General features: G+C 41.5%; 1 protein-coding gene across 16 annotated transcripts in view; it reads right to left on the minus strand.

The window, feature by feature from the left end:
* Positions 1-10,091, minus strand: part of LPP (LIM domain containing preferred translocation partner in lipoma) — a 639,752-nt gene that overhangs the window by 531,174 nt on the left and 98,487 nt on the right. The gene's annotated exons all lie outside the window — the stretch shown is intronic.

A 10,091-nucleotide genomic window follows, 5' to 3' on the forward strand; every position in this document is an offset into this window, starting at 1 on the left:
CTCAGTGGGCTGCTGAGTACAGGCTGCCAGCAGGACATTAAAACCCAAAGGCTAGAATATTTTGTCAGGGAACAAAGGAATCTCCCTTTATCTCAGCTGAAAAACTAAAGCCATGCTTTTAGAAAGGAGAAGAGAGAGGTCAACTTTGCCTAGAACCCCTTCCAAAAGGAGCAGAAAATAACCCACTTTTGCAACAAGACATTTGTAGTCTATTGACAATAGATTACAGAACCCATAAATACAAAGAAGAGCATTAGAAATCACGCCTGGCCTCATAAAGTATAAATGATTGCAGTCCTCTGTAGGGCCAGAATTTTGCACTTCAATTTCTTCTTAATCCTCTTAACATCTGTGACAGGCAAGTGACTCATCCAATTATTGACTGGAAAGCCAACACGTCGGTTTCACATGCCTCCTTCCATTTCCTAAGGTGTGAGGAAGGTATGGGATCTACCTCCTGCTGGTCCCACTTCTCCCACAGAGAAAGTAGAAAGTATAGGAAAGTCAGACAGTCAACAAGGCCATGACAAGCCTGCATTTGCTAAGTGCACATCTGTTCCTACAACTCTCTGTCAGGCATAGTCCCATTTCTTGTCCAGCAACAGAAAGGACAAGCAGAGGCAGAAGACCATGAAGATACAGGAAAAGCATCGTCTCCACCCTGAGCGAGAAGATATTTGCCAAGCGAAGGCTAATAATGTGTCCAAGACATATTTAAGGAAATCACAAAGAAAAATTCAAGACCAGGGTTTTATTTCATCTTTTTAAGTTCAAACCACAGAAAGTATTTGGAAGAATTAGAAACTACTTTCTGCGGGGAATTCCACAGGAACTGGAAAATCTAAGGCAAAATTAGAACCAAAGAAAACAGAAATAGTAGAGATCTTGGAGATCATCAAATCCAGCCGCACTGCCACTTCGACACTGAAAAACACGGGCCAGAAAGAGAGTTTCACAGCTGGATGGTGGTTGAATTGGGCTGAGAACCCACATCTGCTGACTCCAAGAATAATTTCTTAGTCCTCATTCCATGCTAGCACTGACTTGAACACTGACTCCAAATTAAACCTACATGCGACTAAACAGAAAAGGGAAAATAAACTGTTCCCTGTGGCAGATGCTTGGAAAACCAGCTTTTTTCTCAAAACTTCACTGTTCGTGTTCTGCAGAAGATGAAAACCAATGAGGGTCCTGTTTTGTCAGTAATGAATGCACATTTCTTAGGAATGCATTCTATGTCTGGTATTCTCCCTCAACTCCCTCCGTCTGTCCCTCTTTTTGCCATATATGGAATTAAGCTCTGATGCCTGGGTCACAAAACTCAGGCCTTGGGTATGAATGCAATCTGGTTTCTGAGCTGTTTGTCTTTACTGGAAATCCAATGAATCCATCTAGGAAACATTTACTAAAATGCAAAAGGCAGGGAGAATTGATTCACACCCTGAACTTGGCACAGACAAAAAAAAAAAAAAAAAAGATTTTTTTTCTTTTACTCACCCAAAGGTATGCTAACCAAATTCTGTAGAGAAAGTGATAAGTTTAACAAATGTAGGAGGCTTTCTTTCTCAAGAATTTTGTACGTGCACACACACACACACACACACACACACACACACTCACACATGTGTTGGGGGCAGGGGGAGAGTTCTAGTATGAGAGTTAGAAAGACAAAATTGACACTGAAAAAGCAAGACACAATCAGCTAGCCAATCAGAACATTTATTAGGCATTCATCTTTCTTGATATGACTTAGTTATTTCTTCATGTGGTATCTGACTTTCAAACTTTTACAAACTGAATTTCAGAAGCAGAAGAATCTCTTTGAAAACAGAGCTAACCTGTAATTGTCATTCCAATTTAAAATAAGAATTAAGTATACAGAGTTCCACACAATATTTTCCAAAGGAATTATACAAAAAGAATTCAATAAACACATTCCCTAGACTTGTAAAATGCAGAAGAATAGGATGACAGAATGGTAGAGGGGGAAACAAGGCCCCAGGAAGAGAAATCACTGGCCCAAGGGCACGCAGTTCAGTAGGATGGAGAACTTGTAATTACAACGCGGAGCACATAAAATCTAAAAAGCAGAAGGGCCTGCAGAAAGACCTTATGGCCTCCAAAAGCAAAGAGAGAAAACAACCACCTGTTTGTCACCCCTTAACAGTATGTATGCCGCACTCACTCTGGCATGCTTTCACATACACACTCGCTTTGTTATTTTCAAGAGTGAACTTTTGACTCCTTAGTGAGATATGAGGATGGGAAGTATCCTACACTTGAAAAGCCTCTGGAGGCAGACAGTACTGGTTAGAATTTAAGGTCCAACAATTCTGTGAAGTAGAACTGTGAGCAAGTATTTATCCCCTCAATATCTCTAGTGATTCATCTGCAAACTGGACATAATCATGTCTAGCTGATAGGGTAATTGGAGAGATTTAATGGGCTTTTTACAAAGTGTCTACCTAGCCGTGTTTGACATATAAGTAAGCACTTAGTAAATAGTACCTGTTAAAAGCATACTCATTCATAATCCCTACTACATGGAGAATGAATGGGTTGGTGCAACGGCATAAGTCAAGGAACCTAAGGTTCAACTGCCTGTAATTCTTCTCAACCTCACTGTGAACTGTGAGCTTGTGATTTACATGTACAATCTCATTGAGTCTCCTTTGCCCTGGAGTTGTCATGAGCTGGGAAAAGCTCTTTAGAAACTGTCTTGCCTTGTGAAAATGTAAAGTATGATTATCAAGGTCAGAACCTTCTCGGGGAAACAGTAGAGTATCATATAAATGTAGGTGCTGCATAAATATAAGTGGAGGAATGAGAGATGGCCCAGGCTTTACTTTTATTACTTGCTTCACCTAAAAGGCAAACTCGGCACTTAAAAACAGAAACAAACAAACACAAAGATTTCCTAAAAAATAACTTACACTTTGGTTATTTTATATATTGAGATTTCACATCATATTTCATGAGTGTAAAAGAAGATTCTATGAAGGAAAAAGACCTGAAAACACCAAGGCCCAAAGAGTCTACTGTCAAAAGGCATACAGCCAGTTAATGCCTGGACCACACAGAGGTTTCTTGGAGGTAGGCCTAGGAATGAGGAGATAATGAGAAACAATGAGTGAAGCTTAAGAAATCTCCAGAGAGCATGCACTGCAATTAGAGAGGTTAGCTCAGTCCCTTAAAAGGCTGGAAATTTCTAGAAGGATTTGAGAAGCAAGAAGTGAAGGATCATGGTAGTTAGAAGGTACAGGTATCCCAGGTGTGGAACTCCTTTACCTTCTCTCCATGCTCATCTCTGGGTCTTCACACCCAGATGAACTGCCCTCAAGGAAGGGTCTCCTGTTTAGTGGTAGGACCCTGAAGAAGGGCAAAGCTGGAAGGAGAACAGCACACACTTTTATCCTTTTTCTGACTCTTCAGAGGGTGCACTGGCACCTCAGGTGAAAATCCCTCATGGGTGACAGTGGACTTCAGCTTTTCATTCCTCCATCTTTCCAATGCCAAATAGGGGTAAGGAGATGCACATCAACCCTGGAGTAGTTTAGTGAATGCGCAGGAAGGACTCTTCAATCTGCTCAGTAATGGCAACAAAAAGTACCAAGTAAGTGAGTCAAGAAATATTTCTGGAAGAGCTACTCCACTGGAATGCTTGGAGAGCCACCCGCATGGCAATAACTCGATCTGCCCTCATCTTTTAGAACACACATGAGCCCAGGATTAAAAAAGGACTTCACAGCTCCAGATGCAGCCAAATAAATAAAGAAACACAGAGAAATCTCTCAGTGGCTTACTGAAGTTATTAGTGAAAAAGTTATGTTCGTAATAAGGACCCGGTTTCTTTCTTTTCTCTCTCTCTTTCTCTTTCATATCACATCTTTTCCCCAACCATTATTGGTAGTGAGCAGTTTGTCATGTTTCCAAGGGAAGCGACGCAGTCTCCGGCGTGGCCGATCCATCTAAAAAACATATCATCTGTCTGTGCGGCAGAAAGCCCAGTTGGAATAAGCAAGTTCTGTGCGTTCAACTAGAAAACACTTCTTGTTCTCGCTGTCAAAATAATTCTGCATTAAACTTCTGGGAGATGTGACTAATGTGCTTAGAACCTTTTGGAGCGACTGGTTTATTTATTTTAGGGAGGGGAGTGCTGCTGCTGCTGGTGGGGTGGTGATAGAAAAAGAGGAGGAGGAAGAGAAAGGATGGAAAACAGGGAAGAACAGGCCCAGTCTGCACAGAGACCTCACTCACATCAGCTCCTAGGAGGTGGCACTGCCACCCTTTGTTATCGGAAGCCTGAGAAGGAATAGAGCCAGGCCGGAAGAGAAAAGACATACAAAGACAGGCAGCACGCACTTCCCAGAGTTAAGGTTGCCTAACAGTTCCTAAAAAGACTGGAAAGTTAGAAGTAAAAGTAAAACCACACACACACACACACACACACACACACACACACACACCCCAGAGTCATCACATCACAGCTCTTTCCTAAACCTATAACAGTTCCCTACTGCTTACAGACCAAAAGCCCTAACATGATGGCGGGTGGGTATTTAACACTTCTATGATTTGATACAGATGCCTCACCTCCATTCATCTTCCAGACGCAGCCTGCCGTTCCCCATTCTCTACACATTCTCATGCCTCTGTTGTTCCCTTCGCCTTGAAGACTCATATCTCCCTTCCTTGTTGATTCAAGTCCTCGCTATCTTTCCAAGTTTAGAATACGCCCCCACCCCCGAAGCCTTCCTCAGTGGCAGCAAACAGAACACCTCGTCCTCCAGCGTGCTCATAACTCCCGTGCTGATCATTTCACTGCCTTCCACCTGTCTGCCTACTCCCTGGCCCACCCTCTCTCCCCAGAAACCAGACTTCCCATATCACCCACAATGTGCATGGAGGCATGTACACACACACAGCCCCCTACAGTCAGAGGTCCCCTTTTTCTTACTGGGGCCTCCCGCAAAATAGTGTGAGGTCTGCACATACCAAGCACTCAGTCAGTTCACACCCATCATGGAACCTTCAAACCTTTCACAGCAGGAAACTGAAGAGACATAAGAAAATCAGCTGAAAAACTCTTCAGAAAAAGGCCAAGAATTTGCTAGTGCTAAACCTCTTGGTCGGCACTTGAAAGCTGCCCTTCTCCCTTCTCAATCCAGTTGTGGTGTGAGAGTGTCCTCTCCTGTTTTGAGTCCGAAAGTGGGTGGAAGGCTGGGAGACTAAATGAGGAGGGTTGGCTGGAGAGGAAGCTTCCAATGAAAGACAGATGAGGTGCCCAGGTAAATAAATCTAAAGCACATCATTTTTATAACCTGACAAATAATTGCAGGTTGAAATCATGTACTAACGTGTTTTTGTTTTAATTTTTCCCCAGCTTTATATTTGTAATACGTATTTATGTGTGTGTTGGGGGGAGGAGAGGAGAGGGAGACAGAGAAAGAAACAAAGAAACAAAGGAAGAAAGAATGGGAGAGAGAAAGAAACAGATGGAGAATGGGGATGGGAGAGTGACCAGGTCAATGATGGAAGAAAGTGTGAGGGCCTGTGTGGTGCTTGTCAGCTTTGGCAGACCCTAGGTGCAAAAGTCTCTCCAGAGTTATATGGCAAAGAGAGCTTCAGAAAACAATTTTCAGTTTCCTTTTCCAAATCCCACCTCCCTCCGGAACTCTTCAAAAATTAGCTCCAACCTCCTAAAGAGGAAAAGGAAAAGTGATCCAATTCACTTCATGTTTTATACCACTTAAGGAAAACCATTTATTGGAGTAAATACTTTATGGTTCAGAGAATAACCTGCTTTCTCATCCCATTTCTCTGTACTTTTGCACCTCTCCTCTCATTCCTGTGTTGCCTTTCTTCAATTTGAAAGTGGTCCTTTGCCCTCAGACCCAGCTTCATTCTTCTTCTCATTCAAAATCTCTTCTGTCTCTGTCTCTCTGTCTCTCTCTGTCTCTCTCTCTCTCTCTGTCTCTCTCTCTCTCTCTCTCTCTCTCTCTCTCTCTCTCTCTTTCTCTCTCTCTCACACACATACACACACAACACACACTAAGTTTTGTTCCTATTGTGTTGCCTTTATTAGAAGGTAATAAATACCCATAACAGCTAACTCTTCATTCATTCATTTATTCACTTTAAATAAAGTTTAATAAGTACCTACTAATAAGCACCCTACTCTCAAAGGCTAATATTCTTTCTATTATGGCAAACCAAACAAATCCATCAGAAACTGTGCCATGGTGACATGTCGCAAGAGGGGCACACATAGGGAGATACATAGAGCTCCCCTAGCCTGAGCAGCCATGGAAGCCTTCCTAGAAAATGTACCTGGCACACAGCAGACACGATAAAAATTTCTTAAAGGAATGAGTAAATATGTGAATGAATAAAGAAAGAAATGAATAAAGATGCATTTGAGCCCAGCCTTAAAAGAATGAGTAAGATTTGGACAAGCAGAAATGAGAGAACAAACACTTTAAAGGTGAGGGTCACAGCTGCACACTGGCAGGAAAATGAGGGGACCATCTCAGCAATGACCAGAAATTTAGTGCAAAAGAAAAATGCTCTCAGTAGAGGAGCTGGAAAAGTATTCATTTAATAAATTAATATACAACTTTCTATGCAATGTATTATGACCTGATCACTGTAAACCTTTTCAAATCCTAACTCATTGACTCTCCATAACAACCCTATTCCCAGTTCACACATGAGGAAACTGAAACACAAAGAGGGTTCGGTAACCTGCCCAGGTAAGAGTGCTAGTTGGTGGTGGCGCAATCTCGCTGCAAAGTCTGGCTCTTAACAGCTACATTATGACGTTTCCACGTTATATCAGTGCCTGTGGGACAGATCACAGAGGGCCTTACAGAGGAATCCATGCTTTGTTCTACACGCAAAAAGCAACTGAAGGTTTTGAGAGCTAGAGTAACAGGGTCGCACTTAAGGAGAATGTAGAGTTTGCACTTGTGTAGAAACTTATCAGAGCTTGTGAATGGATCAGAGACTAAGAGATGAATCAGCGCTAGCATTACCCTCCTACCCCCTCCCCAGCCAGGCACACACTCATAAATCACTGTTTCATTGTTATGTATAAAGTCCAACAGGATATGCACTAATTTTTTTCTATGTACACTCAGACCCTGAATTTGATTTTTATATTGGAATAGTCTGTTCCCATCTGGTTTCCTGGCTGAGGATTCCACAGAGCCAGCCATGAAGGGACAGCATGCCTGCAGTAGGCAATGAATGGCCTCTCAGTCCAGCCAGAAAGCTCCGAGAGGCGGCATTGTACATGTACTGAATAGTCACAAAAATAGCTCAGCTAAAGGACACAGGGGGGGAAAATGCACTCTCTAAAACTGACGTGTTTTTCCTTTTCTTTCTCTACCACTGCTTCTATGACCTAGTAAGGAGGTGTCACTGTAGAGGAGAAAAAGCACTGGACCTGAATTCTGAAAACCTGGGTTTAAGTGTTAATTGCTTCTCTTCTCCATCCCCCCCACCCCCCCGAACACAACCTCAGATATGTTCTAGGCCTTGGTTTTTCATTCTGTTAAATGAGAGTTTGGTACTCAGTGAGAGTGATTGTTCCCCTGTGTGTGTGTGCGTGTTTGGGTGTATGTGTCTGCAAAGAGATGCAAGTCCATTTTGGTTGAGATAAGACATTTTTTAATCTTGAATATTTTAAAAATATTATATGAAGCAGAGCTGAAAACTAGGTTGTGGAGGGTGAGTTCAGGTAAAAAACCTGGGACCATATAGCCAGAGACGTCTACAAATGCTGTAGTAGTTACCTATAAAAGGTGGGATTACAGATGATTTTCTTCTTCTTTTTCGTACTTTCGTGTACATCTAAATGTACAACATGAACACATATTGCTTTTAACATTAAAAAAGAGATGTTATTTTTAATATATTTTATTATTAATTAATTTTAATAACATCCAGATTCATGCTTACGGGAAATATCAGGAGAGTTAAGCATCTCACTAGCAATGGGAGAAGCAGCTTTCTCATTATCGGAAATGAAGAACACAATGGAGACTGTCATCGCCCCCTCTGTGCTGCTGCAGTCGCCCCACAGACAAGTGGCTTCTCAGTGTGTGCGCTTCCCAGCAGGCAGAGTCTGAGAGTGCAGAAGCAGCGTCTTAGGCCCCAGTTAATCCCAGCACCGAGCACAAAGCCTGTCTCACTCTAAATGCTTAGTTAATAGTTCCCAAATTTACAAACAGCCTTGCTAAAAACTACTACAGTAGTAAAGGCAGATAATATGCAATTATATCTAAAGAACTGTTTTTTAATCACGAAGCCATATATACACATATATGTATGTATATACTAAGTATACATACTTTTGTATGTAAGTATACATATATCTGTATATACTAAGCATATATACATATATGAAGATTTTAAATATTACCACCAGTCCTTAAGAAAATTACACTTTATCAGTCTGAGAGATCTATACTTATTAATATAAATTTTTTCAAGCTACGTTGTTAAGAGAAAAGGCACATTATAGAATTGTCTGCAATTATTTGCATAATTGTAAATCTAGTCATTCGTGTAAATATTATGTATGTGCAGGCATCTATGAGAAAGCAAGAGAGAGAGAGAGAGAGAGAGAGAGAGAGAGAGAGAGAGAGAGAGAAAGAGAGAGAGATAGATTTTATAAGGTGTTTTCCAAAACTATAAAAATGATTATCACTGAGTGAATCTGGAGAGATTTTCATTCTCTTCTTTGTATTTCCTGCATTGTTCAAATTCTCTTCTTTGTACTTTTCTGCATTGTTCAAATTCTTTTCAATGTTTCAAAAGTATTTTTTAAAATAATAAAACTATTTAAAAATAAAAGAACAAGATAAAACCTAAAAAGAAGAAAAACTTAAAATAAAAACGCACCTACCAGCCCTATGCAGTTGCCCAAACATGTTTTCCAAACACAGATCGTACTGCTGCCCCAGCCATGTCCAGCGCACACGGGATACACTGTGGGAGGGGCCTCGCAATCTTTAAAAATCACCTCTTCCTTTTTCGCTTCATTATCTGAAATCCATGACTGCAGTATGTGAGGAAAAGTACTCTGAGGTCAGCAGATGCTAAGATGTAAGGGACTGCTGCAGGTTTAGGGCAACTCCTATAAGGGAGCAAGACCCGTGGGGACTTCTCACAGGACACATTTCTAGACCCTGCCTCTCAGTGTCCTTGGTCAGGCCTCCACCTGGGCGCCTCCTGGCCCCCACCCCAAAACACCACTCTACACTCTAGAAACACTGTCTTTTTCAACATTGGCTCCACTGAGGTCATCTGCGAGGTGGCTTCCCTTACACAGCTGTTGTTAAGGCACAATTGCTAAAAAAAAAAAAAAAAAAAAAAAAAAAAAAAAAAAAAGGACTATAAGCACTTTGTAGATCCAAGGTGCTTAATCATAGTGCAGCCCATGAAGTCCTTGTTGGGGCTATAGTAATGGTGACAATATCTATTTGGGGTTAGCTTCGGTGACGATACTGATTATGATAACAACGATCAACAGTCCACACACTAGGCACACTGGCCTGGCCACCAGTTATGAGACACACAGAGAAGCAAATTCCTTTCTCCAAGCAAAGGATACCCTACACTATCATGTACTGTTAAAATAGGACAGGTTTTATTAATAATAGGTGGAAGTCTCAGAGGTACTTTTCATATTCTTCTTTAGCCCTCTGAAAATTTCTGAATTTTCTATGTAAAGATGCATTGCTTTTATACTTTAAAAGGAAAAACTGGAGGGTCATTTGAAAAGACATGTGAAAAACCACCAGGTTAAACAAGCCAGGCTCTCCTGTGACAGAGCTTAAACATGAGCCTTCCCCATCAGCGAGCCTGCAGGGGATGGTCTGTAAGTAGGTCATTGGATTTTGCTCCAGCACGGTAGACCTCTCCAAAAGCTCACCAAAGCACCAATATCTCATGAGGTTAATGTTGGTCAACTGCTGAGTTGAACCAAAAGTAACACATTTATCCAAAAACATTTCAGAATGCCTCCAATATTCTTGGCACAGCAGGTGACACCAAAATTAAGAGGCTGCCTTACCCTCCAGAAG

This window comes from Rhinolophus hipposideros (assembly GCF_964194185.1).
Source record: "Rhinolophus hipposideros genome assembly, chromosome: 2".
Classification (NCBI taxonomy): domain Eukaryota; kingdom Metazoa; phylum Chordata; class Mammalia; order Chiroptera; family Rhinolophidae; genus Rhinolophus; species Rhinolophus hipposideros.